At 42.0% G+C, this 15,396-nt stretch overlaps 1 long non-coding RNA gene across 1 annotated transcript; it reads left to right on the top strand.

Annotated features, from left to right (window-relative positions):
- The first annotated feature begins 11,757 nt into the window (after nucleotides 1-11,757).
- LOC134448483 (uncharacterized) lies at nucleotides 11,758-12,187 on the top strand. Its single transcript, XR_010034778.1, has 3 exons — nucleotides 11,758-11,797; nucleotides 12,013-12,050; nucleotides 12,131-12,187. It is a non-coding gene; the product is annotated as an uncharacterized LOC134448483 (long non-coding RNA).
- The last annotated feature ends 3,209 nt before the right edge of the window (nucleotides 12,188-15,396 follow it).

The raw sequence follows: 15,396 nt of genomic DNA, 5'->3' as shown, positions 1-15,396 counted from the left end.
TTTAACATTATTGATGGAATTATGGAAATAAATCAACTTTTTCATGGTATTCTAATAAAAAGGCCTGGAGCTGTACATTGCAAATGCAAGTTCTGCAATTACATTGTAGAGCTAAGGTAGAGGAATGTAGGAAGTTGGGAGATATCACAACACAAATGTCACATCCAGTGGATCTTTAGAAAGCCTACATACATTATGTTAAATAATCTTTTTTCAGTCAGTGGGCCAGGACACATTTAGCCTATATTTCTAATAAATTAAAGTGATGGTAGTCATGTGCTGGAGATGCATGCTATAGATGTCCTAAAATGGGCCAGAGTGCTATCGATACAAACTTGATGACGCTTACTTCTTTACATGAAATGAGATTTTCTTTTGGCAATTTTGTTTTGTTGAACCTCAAACCCATAAGCAATGGTAGTATTGGACCCATGAAGTGAAAACATGTTGCCTGGTCTCCTTTTATATAGCCTACTTGCAGTTATGGAAAAAGTTCCTGACACCCTGCGGATGATTAGTTGATGGGCATGTGGATGTTATTTTCAGAAAGTACTATTCAATGGCTGACCAGGCATATTAGATCTTGATAGAGACCATAGTGTATTGGTTGCAAAAATGGCTCAACTTGAGTGTACAGAAGGTGGACATTCAAGTGTTTGAAAACAAGATTAATTAGGACAAGGCAAGAGGTCAAGAGGATACGTAACTCTCAGAATGGCATTTGCAAAAGAAGAATATTACAATTGTCAGCTCACTCACAGAAATGAGAATTTAATGACACTAACTGTTCAATTAAAAGAATGCAAATAGTGCATTCAGAATCCTTCACACATAACATGGAAATTGCACCTATGGTATGTTTGTTTTCACAAATTATAATGTGTGTGAATTTTAATTTTCAAAATCTCCATCATTATTTTCATAATCAGCCAGGTTGGGCTATTATATCAATTCTTCCAAAAACCCAGTCATGAAAAGATTCAGTGTTTGAGCTATAGCTGTATAGAAAACATGGTGAATGATAAATGATGAAGTTAAATTTAGGAGCTGTTTGCCATTTGTTGGGTCCTGTGGCTTTTTCCCCATCCAATCAGCATCATTGGTGATTGCTGGTTGCTAGCGCAACAAATTGGAGAATGATAGGGGTAAGTTTCATGAACAGTTTCAATTTCTGAGTAATGAGTTGATTTTAGAACACATGACAATAAGGGCATTTGGCTCAGTTCCTCTGGCTTTTGAGGGTTTCTTTGAACTTCATACTGTAAACCCTTACTGGGAAGTGACAGGGTGATCATACCTGTGCTTTTGGTGGCTGTGAGACCCTTGCTTCCCACATCCCTCAGACGTTTTGGTGATGTATATTGCCACAAACCTTCTGCATCTAACCTCTTCAATGCAGACTTCACTTTTCCGGCTGTGATGTACCTTTCCATGGTACAATGTACTAAATAATAAGCTGGTTGTCTGAGGGCATGTGGAGGCAATCTCCAAAAGAAATGGCTGTATGAATAGGAAACTGAAAGATACACCAATATCTCCAGCCTTCTTGGGAGCTGATGCTGCCTCATTCCCATTGCAGGTCTCCACTTGCACTAAGTAACCACAAGTGATGCCTTTTCCCTTACCACTGATCTCTGGACTCACGATACAGTATGTCTGAATTTAGTGTCATCTGTAGTCATGCCTTGTTGCACTGCAAGTTGTGAGATTGGTAATGGGCATCTTGAAACTTCAAGCCACATCTTGATGTAAGCTGAAAGTCCTCTTTCCAGTTACTGTTCAAATGGGGACTTTCTTAAATGGGGGGCACATCACTGAGCTCATTGGACATGGCGCCAAAGACATCAGCAAGATCCAGGAAGATTACACGGAGGTTCTTTTTTCCAGCTTTGCTGTTTGGATTTAGTGTCAGGTCATGCTGTGTGTTACCCAGACATGCTGCCCTTTGAACAGTATCAATGTGCATGATTGGCCATCATTTGTGAAATAACACTGAAAAGGAGATTCATTTCCAAAATAGTAAGTGAGGAAATTGTGTTGAACTGGCAGATGTTCATTTGTATCCTTTTCCTTAGAGATCAGGACCCCACCTGCTCTACGCCCCACTTCACACTACACACTTCACATGCAGTCAATGATTTCAATTCACTTTGTGTGCTTCACTCTATTAGACTCAGAGGCAACAATCAATGCAAGGCACTAGTTTCCCTTGAATATCTTTTCTTCCTTGATGAATCATCAAATCCCTGTGAGATTCCTTCTTCCCTCCAGCATGTTTGTGGAGTTATATTCCCGCTGGTTGGTGTTCTCACAATTCTGTAGTATAGTTATTGTTCATCATGTATTTACTCATTCTCAACATCTCAGTCACAACACATATGAAATTAAACAGGACTCATCTGATGCCATTTCTGTCTGTATAATGATGTACCTAGTTTTATGTGTCTTTGACACTAGAGCAGTCAACATACCCAGCAAGTCAGATTGTATGTTTAAAAAAGACACATTTTCAGAAAAGGTAATGGTCTAGTTTAGTTCCAGACAAAATGAAAATACTGTTATACAGGATCTCCATGTAGGCCTACTGTTCTTGAAACTGATGTGTGTGCAATTGCAATCACATCTTCCAGTTTTCTCCGTTACACTTTAGTCCTACCTTCATTCTGTAATATAGCCTATCAATGGCTAGATGAGTTTTGAGTCTAAAATAACTGTACTGCATATCAAGCCCATTTGTTTTCCAAAGGTCTACAGTAGCTATATATTGTGCATTGAGAGATCTGTCATCTTACAATATACAATACCTTAGTTCTGTAATGCACTTTGCATTACCTGGAAATGCTTTGATTTTCAATGGACGGCTATGAGGTTTGGGTCTAAATAACTCTGTAATGTGTATCAAACTGTCTAATCCAGGGGTGCCCAACCTATTCCAACTCGGGGTCCCCTTGAAATGTTCATACTTCTTCAGGGCTCATCACCAACTGAATAAATAAAACAAAACATACATACAAACAAATGTGATTTTGATTTTTAGAAAATGATTTCAAGTCCCACTTGGAATACAGTAAGGGCCAACCAGTGGGCCCAGGCCTAAAGTTCGAGAATCATTGATCAATTGTCACAGCTTGCACATTAGCCTAATGACAATTCATCAAACAATTCAGTGTCCAGGAGCATGGAAAACAATTCCGTGTCCAGGAGCACGGAATTTTGGCAAAATCCGTGCTCCTGGACACGGATTTCGTGTCCTTAACATCCGTGTCCAGGAGCACGGAATTTTTGGAGATCAGGCTGTGTAAACAAACATGCTTACCACCCAAGCTACTACCTTATAGTGCTCTTTATTCTGACACTTATGTACGTAGATATTGAGAATCGAAGGGAGAAATCAACATTTTAGTATCTAAATATGCCGTCACGACATCTATTTATAGCCTATTTTACGATTCTGCTGCTTGGCAGTCATTCACCGTTCAAATAGCATGCATAAGTTAAGCGCTAACGTGATGAACGTAACTCCCGCCATAGAATCAAATGTGAAGGGCAGCGCACTCGTTAGTGTCGTTCGTAACGGCTGCCTCATCAGCTAACTTCACCTGTCTAGTCAGAGACCTGTTTATGTAGGGGGTAGTCATCGAGTCACTGCCTTCCGATTCGAACGCACCCTATATCCAAACTTTTGTTTTCTGGGGGTGGTCGTTTTAATGGGTAGCCTTATGGCCGCTCATCATGTACACTGCGAGGGGTAAGATGCAAAAAACCCTTGACCGTAAAAGGGATGCTGAGTGTAGTCTCAACAGCTGCGAGTCAAAACCGAGAGTTTAGCTGCAGCTAACACTTCCTCTGGTAGCCTCGGCTATATACCCAGGGAAGGTTAGCCGACTAGCTAATCTAATCTCAGTAATGCCACAGGTGACCAGCAAATGAAATTGCTGGTGAGGCGATATTTTTGCGTTAGGTCAGGGGAACCGGAGGGAATGCAACAGCAGCAGACATAGGGGTGGGGGCAGTCAGACCTAGTCGGGACACAGCGAAGTGCCGATAAGCTAGCTCTCGAGGGTAGCTAATAGCTTCGTCACAAAAGGCGGGAATGCCTGAGTGAAAAAGACTATCAGCAATTTGGTTGAAACAAAATACCTCAGACCGAGTGACATGGGAGCGTGTCTATGTTCCCACAGCCCATTGGTCCCACAGCCCATTGGTCCCACATCACTAAGATTTTTAACATTATTTTTTAGGCCTATTGGTTCTCTTAGTTTACTTGGAAATGTGGGAACATGGAGCTGTAGAGCATAGGGCCTATATTTGAATGATTTCTTAAACATGGGAACATGGAGCCGCAGGAATAAGCTGGGACCATTTGGGCTGTGGGACCAATGGGCCGTGGGACCAATAGGCTGTGGGAACATAGAGCTGACCCCAGCATTATAGCCGTCGCTTTTCGAGATAAGCGAATTAGGCCGCAAATCAAGGCTTGGCACATCTGACTAATAAGCTTAATTCAGTCACGCAAGGCTCCAGCCTTAGCAGACCCCAGACAAGGTAGACAGGTAAACGAAACTCTGAGGTCTGATATCCACACTTACCTAATCCACTGATCCAAGGGTAGTCGGAGAAATTATGCAAAAGAAGATTACTTTGTAATTCAGTGCCCAAAACCAAGCCAGGCAAAGTTATATGGACAGTTAAACTGAATCACAGGAGGCGCAAGAGAGAAGGTGTGCTCATGAAAGGGAAGAGGTGAAAGAGGACCAGCACATGTCCCTGTCGCCGTCTGTTATATCCTCTTGGAGAGCGGCTATGCTGGGTCCTCGCAGCCTCCCTGCCTAATCGGTGGTGATTTTATTGTGCTTTGGTGGATGTCTCATACGATGAGGACCTCACATAGAGAGAGTTGTCGAACGAATTCAACTGATAAGAGAACCCTGTGTTTGCTTTTTATACACTTCTCATAGAAAATGTATCTGATGCTGTCATTGCAATCTCTGGTAGTCCTGGTGAGCTAGAAGCAGGTGAAAGTTCTGTGAACTTAACCTGTGAGGCCAAGGGCTCCATCACCACCAGGAAGTGGATGAAGAATGGAGGAACTCTGTCTCCAGAGCCAGGCAGAGTCACCATCAGTGAACACAACAGAACAGTGTCCATCAGCCCAGTACAGAGAAACGACACAGGAGAGTATAATTGCCAAGTCAGCAATCCAGCTAGTGACCCCATTCAGGCCTCTGAAAAGTTGACTGTGAATTGTAAGTTATATCCTTTCTTTCTTATTGTTGTTGTCATTGATTGGACAGTTATGATCTATGTGTTGCATTATGTTACTATTTGTTTTCTGTACACAATATATTGGTGTATTTTCGATTGGTGCAGACACAGATGCATGAAACATTGGTTACATACTGCATATTTTGTCACTGGTATGCATGTAAGGAGCTATTTCAACTGGCCTGTGTGGTTACAGATGGACCAGACTCAGATACTTTTACCATTGATGGGGAGGGGAACGTACAGCGTCACCATCAGATCCATTTGACCTGCTCTGCTGATTGTGTTCCTGACTGCACCTACACCTGGACCTTAAATGGGGGACATGTGATAGAAACTGTACCGTCATACATTAAAAAGAGAGCTGTCCCTGAAGACCATGGAATCTACACCTGCACTGCTTCAAACACTGTAGGAACAAACAAGAAAGATTTTTGTGTTTGTGTTATAGGTAAGACTTGAAAAATCTATTTTTTCCTGCTATTTGTCATACACTCTCACTGTATATAGGTGAATTCAGGTAAATTGGTCCACTTTTTTTCATTCACTTATATGCATTGCAACAAAAGTGGCAATTGACCTGGGATGGATTTCTGGAATCCGACCAAAATTAGCCTTCGGACCAAGTAAGTCCGAACGAAGTCCGACACAACAACTAACCAACAGCTACGATTTCTCGAAAGCCTCGAACCAACAAAGTCCGATGTAGGTACGAAGTAAGTCCGATGAAATTCCAACCAAGTAAGTTCAGACGCACGATGAAGTTGTCGGAAATGCTCGGAGTGTCTCGCCCCAGCTCGGGTGCATTTATCGCAAAGCAGTGACGCTACCACAGTGCCTGTCAAATGCAGTAATTAGCCTACATCCCTATCAAAAGTCCACAAATCTTCGTCAACACAATCATGTCCCCGAATTCACCCCTTCAACTGCAGTTACCAAATGCAACATTAAAATCCACCATGTATTACTTTTACTTAGGTTTTGCATATAATGTTTGGATTAATATTGTATGCTATAGCCTACCACTAATCTGGAAGCACGGTTGGTGGGTGAGTGGTTAGAATTCCACACACGTTTGCCGTTTTGTTATCGGAGGCGTGAGTTCAATCCCCGGTGAATAAAGTAGCCTATAATAACCACCAATCACATCTTTTTTCCAGAACGGCAAGCGAAGTCATTCTCACTCTCATGGGCAACGCAACACTTTCAACAGGTCATGGCCAGGCAGAGTGCAGTTAAATGCTGCTTGAAATGATAACTGAAATTACGCTCGAGAATAAATAAAACATATCAGAATGTTTATTTAATTTTCCAGTCTGCACGTCTTTACGCGCAACGTAAGCTGGTGGAACTGCCATTATTGCCGTTGTACATAAAGACGCGCAGGAAGGGATGGATGTAGTCCTATGGAAGGGGCCGTTAATGTCTGTAAACGTGGCACATTCAAAGTCCTTCAACGTCGGAAAAGACCTGTTAACACAATCATATCCCCAAAATCCACCCCATTAAATGCAGTAACCAAATGTCGATCTGCACATAACTAACGCCATAAATAACTGACGAGCAATGGGCGGTGAATGGTAAGCGCGAAGGCGTTTCAGTGTGAAGATTTCGATTCCCTCAGTAAGATAGGCCTACATTAAGCGCAGGTGCCTATTCCTCTGCGCAACTGTTCATCCACCCTCTGTGTGTGTGTGTGTAAAGTGGCCGATCCACGCGTGCTGTTGGGCGCGCGTGTGGAGCTCTGGCATCCGAGAGTCTTTGCCTCTCAGCCGCGCATTCAGTCACATTAAAGCTGGGCTTACACTGTGCGACTTTTTCCCCGATTTTGCCCCGATTTGGCACTCGCAAGACTTTTTGAAAGTCGGGCCGTTTTCTTGCTCAATCGCAGGTCAATCGTGAGTCTCGCATCGTGCAGTGTACATGGGGTAACGACAAGCGATGTCGCCTCACGATCGTGCAATCGCAGGGTCGCCAGAAAATCAAAACGGTTTGAAATTCTGGTCGTGGCTCGTGCGTAAATCGCACAGTTAAAGCAGTGTTACGACCCGATTTGACACTTCACATGCACAAATTAATAGGGCCGTGCGATTCGCTGTTGAGCGCGACCTCATCTCCACCTCAGGTGCGCATGTTCCCTCCTCTGCAGACCGGGGAAACATGCCTGTCGCGTCGTACGGTGGAAGCATTTCGGTCGCATCCGACTGTCGGCTCGTGTAGTGTGAGGACGTGAGTCGTGAGCTGTGAACTTTTAAACAGTGAAATTCCATCCTGCAGTGTGAGCAGAAGCTTGAGACCCACGAGTGAAAATATCGCACAGTGTATGCCCGGCTTTAGTCACATTAAGGCCAAGTAGGCCTAACTAACGGCTTTTCATCTGTATTTTACAAAAACACAACGATGGCCCAATTCACACAGATAGAGAAATAAGGACATGCGCTGTGTTGTTTTCTGATCCCCCTGACTGCACTACTGACTACTTTGTGCGCCATGGGCCATGGCGCTATTTGGAGTGTGCTCACTGCTGAAACAACATTTGCTTTAACAGTAGCCGATTGACCGGCTGCTTGTGACAGACTTGTAGTAAAATAGTAGAATTGAAATGAAATGAAGAATATGAATACCATGACATAAGAACTAGTAACGCGAAGAAGTGTCCATTTCTTGTCATAACGCTCGCCTTTCCGAGTGCCTTTCCATTACGCACTATTTCAACATACTAGGGCAGTTGCATAATGTCCATTTTTGAACTTGTTGTAGCCTACGATGTAGTTTGGAGTTCTTGTGGACTAAAGCTGGGCTTACACTGTGCGACTTTTGCCCCGATTTGGCACTCGCACGACTTGTTGGGAGTCGGGCCGATTTCTTGCTCAATCGCAGGTCAATCGTGAGTCTCGTATCGTGCAGTGTACATGGGGTAACGACATACGATTTCACCTCACGATCGTGCAATCGCAGGGTTCCAAGAAAATCAAAACGGTTTGAAATCCTGGTCGTGGCTCGTGCGTAAATCGCCGTTAAAGTAGTGCCACGGCCCGTTTTGACACATGCACAAATTAATAGGGCCGTGCGATTCGCTGTTTAGCGCGACCTCATCTCCACCTCAGGTGCGCATGTTCCCTCCTCTGCAGACCGGGGAAACAGCCTGTCGCGTCGTGCGGTGGAAGCATTTCACTCGCATCCGACTGTCAGCTCGTGTAGTGTGAGGACGTGAGTCGTGAGCTGTGAACTTTTAAACAGTGAAATTCCATCGTGCAGTGTGAGCAGAAGCTTAAGACCCATGAGTGAAAATATTGCACAGTGTATGCCCGGCTTAAGGCATAGCCTACAATGCAAGGAAAACAAGAAGGATCACCGCACACTGGTGCCTTCTTAAAAAAATAGTACAGCGCATTTCGCAATGGCAACTTAAAGGCTACATGTAATTCCATGTAACCTATGCTTGTTGGGAGTTGAATGCAAATATGCTGTTAGTTTTGTTATGTGTGGAGATAGGTGAGCGATTAAATACTCTGCATTCTTGCGAGATGCTGCTTTTGGTGTGGGTTCAAATCCCGATTGGAATAAAACAAGGTTCTTTTTTGGCGCAGCTTTGATTTATCGGAGCTCGTGAAACACGATTGTGGAACATTGAATTTCCTACTGGGCCTATATTAGGACAATATTCCATTTTTGAACACTGTGTTGGTGGGTTTTTTCAGCCCTGTTCGTAACATGACTAGACATTTGGTGTAGTATGGGTCAGAGGCTTGTGCACTTGGTGGCAGTAATCGATCGATGTTGCTTGAACTCTGCCTGAACCCACCCCAAACCACGAGCAAGAGTGACGTGCTTCCCAAAACAAAGGTGAACTAGCTAACCATGCTATTCGTTCCAATTCCGACAGAAGTACTGTAAAGGTGTAAAGGTGGGGGGGCTGCAGTCTTGAATACCCAAATGCTCTGTTCAGCACCAAATGTCAAAATTGTGATGAGAACATCTCTACTTCACCCCAGAAGTCACAAAAACAAGGCTCAATGTCTAAAATAGCGAACTACCACTTTAAAATGTGAGCAGCTAGGAGCGGTTTCACAGGAGCTGGGTGAAATTTTAGCCTCAGAGCTTTTGGTGGAGCAGTTTATGAGCATATGCCTATACTCATACTTAATTGTGTTCATTTTTAACACATTAATTTGTAATGTAATTAATTAATCTAATTAATGTGCTAAAGTTATCTGAAATCTGTGTAGTCAATCACTGAATGTTGTGATCAGTACCTACACATGTATAATGAGAAGACGGCTGCCAAGACATCTAACTGGCGACATTGAGTTTGTTGGACACAGAATACCCAAAGCACACACATAGATTCAAGTACATGGCCAGTCAGTTTACAGGTCCTTCTCAAATAATTAGCATATTGTGTTAAAGTTCATTTTTTCCCCATAATGTAATGATAAAAAAACAACTTTTATATGTTTTACATTCATTGCACACCAACTGAAATATTTCAGGTCTTGTTTTGTTTTAATATTGATGATTTTGGCATACAGCTCATGAAAACCCAAAATTTCCATCTAAAAAAATTAGCATATCATGAAAAGGTTGTCTAAACAAGCTATTAACCTAATCATCTGAATTAACCAATTAACTCTAAACACTGGTAAAAGCTTCCTGAGGCATTAAAAGTCTCAGCCTTGTTCATTACTCAAAACCGCAGTCATGGGTTAGACTGCTGACCTGACTGTGTTTAACATTGAAGTCAATGGCAGTGGCATTGCATGAGGGTTATGAAAGCCCAGATATCATTGATGCTTAGCTGTCAGCTGTTTTTTGTTCTTTGATCTGGTGACCCACACTTCCCTCTTCATTATACTCCATAGATTTCCATACCAAGTTTTTCTATTTTTAAGAAAAATCAATTCTAATTTGCCAGACATGAAACCCCATTGAAAGTCAATGGAAAGTTCTGTGTGGCAAGTTAGAATAGATTTTTCTTAAAAATACAAAAACTTGGTATGGAAATCTATGGAGTCTAATGAAGTGGGAAGTGTGGGTCACCAGATCAAAGAACAAAAAATAGCTGACAGCTAAGCATCAATGATATCTGGGCTTTCATAACCCTCATGCAATGCCACTGCCATTGACTTCAATGTTAAACACAGTCAGGTCAGCAGTCTAACCCATGACTGCGGTTTTGAGTAATGAACAAGGCTGAGACTGTTTAAAGCCTCAGGAAGCTTTTACCAGTGTTTAGAGTTAATTGGTTAATTCAGATGATTAGGTTAATAGCTTGTTTAGACAACCTTTTCATGATATGCTAATTTTTTGAGATGGGAATTTTGGGTTTTCATGAGCTGTATGCCAAAATCATCAATATTAAAACAAAACAAGACCTGAAATATTTCAGTTGGTGTGCAATGAATGTAAAACATATGAAAGTTTATTTTTTATCATTACATTATGGGGAAAAAAATGACCTTTAACACTATGCTAATTATTTGAGAAGGACCTGTATGTGTTGTGGACAAACGGTGTCTATTGTCGCTACGCTTCAACCTTTACTTGAACAGTCATGGACATTTTGATGAAATGTTCAAAATTGGTTTAGAATCAGGTTAACTTTCCTGATCCGTGTGCAGTTTTTGGGGATATGATGTATCTCTGCACTCTCCGAGGGCTCCCTCAGTCCTGTTTCAGGATTTGCTAGCTACTGTATTCCCATCACGTTGGACTTTATATTTTCTGGCAGGCAGACCCTGGCCTGTGTTATACATTTGCTTTCGTTTTCTAGTTTGGTGTTTTGGTGTCTAGTTTTTGTGCTTAGTTTATTGTCTGTTTTGCATAATCTACCTCTTGTTCACGTTAACTGTTATTAAATGGGTTGTGACTGTTATAGTATACTATAGGCCATTGGTTTACCACTCCTTCAGATTTTTATATTTTCCTGGCTTTTTCCTTTTTTTGTTGTTGTTGTTGTTTTTTGTTTTTGTTTTTTTTAACCATTTTGTGTCTGCAGTCTAAAGTTGCACCTCATTTCATCCTTACCCTTCCCATGTGTTATGGGAAATACTTCATCAAAGCACCCATTCGGAATTAGTCTGCATTTAGGTCCATCTCCTTTGGACCGCGTAATGATAATATAGGCCTACACAGTATATGATAATATAACATAATGAATAATGATACATTTGAATTTTTCCATTTGGAATGTGAATAAATCTTGACGGAATGTTTTCTTTTTCTCACCTCACCCAGGCCGACCGTTTGCAGTTTGGGCTATAGTTTTAATTGCAATATTTTCTTTTGCTTTTGGCATTTTCATTGGCATTGGCATTTCTTCCTGTCTGGTGAAGAAAGACCGGTTGGTTCACATTTTTATAACCTCCTCTTTACATACTAACTACACATAGAAACTGAATGTATAATTCCACTTGCTTAAATTAGTGGTCAGTGCCAACTCTTCCTTCACATTGTAAATTTATCACTTCAAATGATCCAATACATTTCCCTAGGTTTCCCAAGTTTCTCTCTGGAGGGACTTCAAGTAAAGGTTTACATTTTTATATATTATTTGATGTTGTAAGCTTTAGATATGCACAATTACTATTACACCTTGTCTCATGCATGTTTATCAACTGTCAACTTTCACTACTTGGTGTTGTACGTGTAAGATATGCACAATTTTGGTTTCACACAGCATGATGTATTCCATTATTGATAATTCTGATGATTCTCTTGTGTACAAATGTGTGCCTGCTCATTTAGGTGGAATGCCCCTTCAATCTTCTGCAAAGACTACAGAAGTAAGTTTGTCTTCAGTTAATTTATGATACAATACAAAAAAACCCTGTTTATAATGATGTGTTGTCCATGATGGACTCAGGAACAGGCAACGGGCCATACTTATGAAAACAGAAGACCAGCATCAGGCTACTCGGGCCAATAACCATGGCACTACTATCCATGGTAAATGATACCCCTCTATAGTGAGTATACAAATACTTATTCTCCTCAGAATTAAATGAATTTCTTCTCACCTCCTATTTCCGTGCAACTTAAAATAAAATACAACAAATACAACAAAGGCAAACTTAAACGGTTTACTGTTTTTCTCCTTGGTTACAGATGGAAGTGGGTGCTGCATCCATTTATTCTATGACCACAATATCAGGGACATACATTTAGGCTACTTGAAATTAGCCTTTTAACTTGGCACGAGAAAATGTTAAAATGATACTTACAAACGCCGGTCAAAAGTTTTAAAACACCACACTGTACCACCACCACCACACTTTTACTAACATTTGATATTATCTGGGCTTTGAACCGGTTCAAGGAACGAAAACGAAAACCAGGAACTTTTTTGTATTTTACAGGGAACAGAATCGAAACCGGAAACGCTATTACTTTTTATGTTCTGGAACAGGAACACTTTAAAAAAATATATTCTAACCGGTTAATACCGGTTTTATTTCGTTCCTCAAACTAAAAAAAAAAAGTAATTATTTTCCTGCGCACGTTACCATGACGGCTGAAGTTCACCTCCTGTGTGACATCAGATATTCGCTGACTGAATGGAGAGAGAGCAGTGGATTACACCTCCACTCCACATCCTAAATAAGAGAAACCACTGTCATACAAAAGGGCTGAGTTCCCATTGCATCGTTGTTAGACATATTGCAGAGAAGCGCGTTTAAAGCACACGAGAATGTTCTTCGTTAATGGGCATCCATGGCCACTTCAAATGCAGATATGCACAAATTCGCTAGTATGTCTGTCATAGCACTCCCCGTGACCCAAGTCAGTCTGGAGCGCGCATTTTCACATTTGAGGTTTATTTGCACCCATCTGCACTTCCGCCTTTCTTGGTTAATTAACGTCAGATATGGGAAGTAATCAGCTGAAAGGAACGAAATGAACCGTTCCGGGAACAGTATTTTTTGTTCTAACCGGTTCGGGAACGTCAACTTATTGGTGGAACTCATAACCGGTGTCGTGCTGAAAAGCGACTCCCTGCCAGAAAACGACTGACTTTGTATAGACTGCCCCCTCTAACTCTGGACTACAGGGAGTTAGCTATATCAGTCACTGCAGGCCTACATACACCTGACACCCTCCACTATCACCCCAGAAATTTTGTGGAGTATTGCCCTTTGCAATCCTGACTTCCATGGGGCAGTCATATTCTTGCAACGCCTTGTCACTAAGCGGTCACGAGAATGTGACTGCCCCCTGTATAGTCCTGGACCATCCATGTAGACCCGTTCGCAATTTTGAGTTGGGGGCGTTTCTCACTGGAATTGAGTTAGTGGGTTCCTAGACATTAAAAATCACGGAGGTGCTCGTCCACCATAGTGCCAGATTTTTCACAATATGGCCGCCAAATATGGTCGCCATCGCCTATGACAAAAACCTGTGTTTTTTACTTTTAAACTGTTTATACACATGCCATACATCAATTCTGACCAATTTTTGGAGAGGAAACCATTTCTGACAATTTCATGAGGAGAATGTGTGATTGTGACCTTAAAAGGTCATTGCCAAGGTCAAATTTGCTATTCTGAAGAATGTCAATAGACTTTCATTGTAAAAATGAGAAACAAATTCTCAATTATGGTATGAGGAGTTATTTGCTGATATTGCCATGATTATTTTGTGTCAGTATAGTGTCAGTATAGTCCTTAAAAGGTCAAGGTCAAGGTCATGTTCCAGGTATTTTCCCTATTCTGAATAACTCGGCCATGTGCTTGCCTATTAGGTCATTATTAAGAACAAGGAACAGTCACTATAAATGTAAACCTAACATTTCCATACAGTCAGAGGACAGGACAGCACATGCACTGCAACAGTCAACACAGAGAGGAGCCCCCACTAGAAGAGGAGAAGTGTGTCAGAGATCACAAGAGTACACAACTTCACTGCCTCTTCCAAATGCTTGTGCATAACATTCAACGCGGAATAAGGCGAACACCATTGCATATGATGCTTCCCACACAGCAAAAGCCTTCACATCAAGAACCTTCTCGCAACTTTTCACAGGATTGGTTCATGTTCAAGCTACCAGACAATCAGATCTGACCAGTCTTCTTGCTAGCTATGTTGTGGAATGCTCGAAAAACCGACAGAAAACCATACGTAGCACTTACAAGGGAGGAGTATACATCCAGTATACATGGGGGCATCTGTGGCCTAGTGGTTAGAGAGTTGGTCTTTCAATCTAGGGGTTGCAGGTTCGAATCCCCCCTGACCTCTCCCTACATCTCCATCCATGGCTGAAGTGCCCTTGAGCAAGGCACCTAACCCCACATTGCTCCAGGGACTGTAACCAATACCCTGAAAAATAATAACTGTAAGTCGCTTTGAATAAATGAAAGCATCAGCTAAGTGTAATGTAATATACATTGGCAGGCATCCAGCTCTGATTATGCTGACAAATCATCACTTTCTGGTACCACACTATGCAGCCTTATTACTGTTTCCAGATGCCTCAGTGAACAGACACCTTCAAAAGTCTCCAGTGTCGGGCACAGAATTAGGCCAAGCTGGTGATATACTGCAGAGGAATTTACCATGCCAAGAGGTACCTGATCATGCAAAGCCAGTGGTTCGACCTGCCCTACCACCAGACATGCTGCTGCATCCTGAAAACAAACAAGCAACATTACTGCATGTTGCCACTGCAAAAGGTTTATCAGGAAAGCATGAATTCTTGATCAGCCTAATTCGCTCTGGTGTGTCAGGAGGAGACCTTTTGATGCAGGCTGCTGTACACACACTTGTCTCATCTGCTGTTGTGCCAATGATGCGTGCTGGCTTCCTTCCTATAATACCAAGACCCATTACTGAGTGTGCCACTGTCAGACACTGCCTATCCAACTTCCAGTGTTCGCAGGCAGATGATCCAGGCATCAATGGCAATTTGGTGTGATGAAACCTGCATGAGACGGAGCACTTCAAGGATCTCTTCCACTGTATTGGCCCTTTCCATTGGACGCATGTTATTCTCAGATATCAGGGAAAATTGCCTCGAGGTTCTGGCCTAGATAATGCATTGATGCATGTCTCTCCAGTGGGAGGTATTCTGGACTCACAAGGACAAGGCAGACTGTCCAGTGCTTGCACAGGTACAGGCATTGCAAACTTCACTGG

This window comes from Engraulis encrasicolus, chromosome 5 (genome assembly GCF_034702125.1).
Source record: "Engraulis encrasicolus isolate BLACKSEA-1 chromosome 5, IST_EnEncr_1.0, whole genome shotgun sequence".
NCBI lineage: Eukaryota > Metazoa > Chordata > Actinopteri > Clupeiformes > Engraulidae > Engraulis > Engraulis encrasicolus.
This window is presented reverse-complemented; position numbering and strand designations above follow the sequence as displayed.